Genomic DNA, 1,908 nt, shown 5'->3' with positions numbered 1-1,908 from the left:
CGCCCTAACTTGTCGCACATCCTCGGCAGCTCGGTCTCTCTGTCTAGCCAATCTGTACAAGTCTTTTTCTCCTTCCTTAGTGTCTAACCTGTCATACAGCTCACCGTACGACTTTTCCTTTACCTTTGCCACCTCTCTCTTTGCTTTACGCTGCATCTCCTTGTACTCCTGTGTACTTTCTTCATCTCTCTGACTATCCCACTTCTTCTTTGCCAACCTTTTCCTCTGTATACTTTGCTCTACTTCCTCCTTCCACCACCACCACCACCACCACCACCGCCAAGTCTCCTTGTCTTCCTTCCTCTGTCCCGATGACACACCAAGTACCTTCCTAGCTGTCTTCCTCGCTATTTCTGCAGCGCTTGCCCAGCCATCTGGCAACTCTTCACTACCACTCAGTGCCTGTGTTAACTCCTGCCTGAACTCCACACAACAGTCTTCCTTCTTCAACTTCCACCATTTGATCTTCGGCTGTGTCTTCACTCGCTTCCTCATGTTGGTCTCCAAAGTCATCTTACAGACCACCATCCGATGCTGCCTAGCTACGTTCTCCCCTGTCACCACCTTGCAGTATGCAATCCCTTTTACATCGCGCCTTCTACACAAGATATAGTCCACCTGTGTGCACTTTCCTCCACTCGTATACGTCGTCACCCTGTGCTCCTCCCTCTTCTTGAAATATGTATTCACCTCAGCCATTTCCATCCTTTTCGCAAAATCGAACACCATCTGTCCTTCCACATTTCTCTCCTCGATTCCATACCTTACCATCAACTCCTCACCACCTCTGTTCCCTTCAGCAACGTGTCCATCGAAGTCCGCTCCAATCACCACTCCCTCCTCCTTGGGTACCCTTTCCACCACGTCGTCCAACTCAACTCCAGAATTCTTCTTTTTCGTCCATCTTCCACCCGACTTGCGGGGCATATGCGCTGATAACCGTCAGCAATACACCTTCGATTTCCAGCTTCATAATCCTCACTCTGTCTGACACTGTGTTCACCTCCAGCACGCTCTTGACATACTCTTCCTTCAGAATGACCCCTACCCCATTTCTCCTCCCATTCGCACCATGGTAGAAGAGTTTGAACCCACCTGCGATACTCCTGGCCTTACTCCCCTTCCACCTTGTCTCTTGTCACCTTTCTTCTTTCCATCACGTCAGCCAGCTCTCTCCCTTTACTAGCCATAGTGCCAACATTCAAAGTTCCGACTGACTCTCACCTCCACACGCCTACCCTTCCTCCTCTCTAGCTGCCTCTGGACATGCCTTCCCCCTCTCCTTTTCCTTCGCCCAACAGTAGCCTAGTTTCCACCGGCACTCCGCTGGTTAACAGTACCGATGGCGGTCGTCGGTAACCCGAGCCTCGACCGATCCGGTATGGAAATCTTATTTATGATCCGCATATTTGATTTGGCAAAGATTTGACGCCGGATGCCCTTCCTGACGTAACCCTCCCCATTTGTCCGGGCTTGGGACCTGCACTAAGAATGCACTGGCTTGTGCATCCTCAGTGGCTGGGTTGCACGCTTTTCTATGTTTGCCCCTCACTTTTGTGGCGTGAACTATCAATTCTAGTAATACAGGTGTGTTTATGTTAGGTATCACAGACACACGCACACGCACAATATATGTCCGAAAGTATTGACATAACTGACCATTACACCTACAGGAGCTTTTCTGACATCTCATTCTGAATCCATAGAAACCCATATTCCACGAAGCTCCCGGCGCACAGTTTTGGTGCCGATGTTAATGCCAGGAGAAGTTTGGATCTCTGCAGTTATTGAGTGAACAGAGCGTTGGCGACTTGAGTTGCTGTTGTTCCTAAAGGCTTGCACTTTTCAATAATATGATGATATATGAAGCATAGAGAGTAAACGGGATAGATACCTTTTGAACAGCAC

The sequence above is a fragment of the Lampris incognitus genome, unplaced genomic scaffold, assembly GCF_029633865.1.
Source record: "Lampris incognitus isolate fLamInc1 unplaced genomic scaffold, fLamInc1.hap2 scaffold_291, whole genome shotgun sequence".
NCBI classification, from domain to species: Eukaryota; Metazoa; Chordata; class Actinopteri; order Lampriformes; family Lampridae; genus Lampris; species Lampris incognitus.
Note: the sequence above shows the minus strand (reverse complement) of the source record.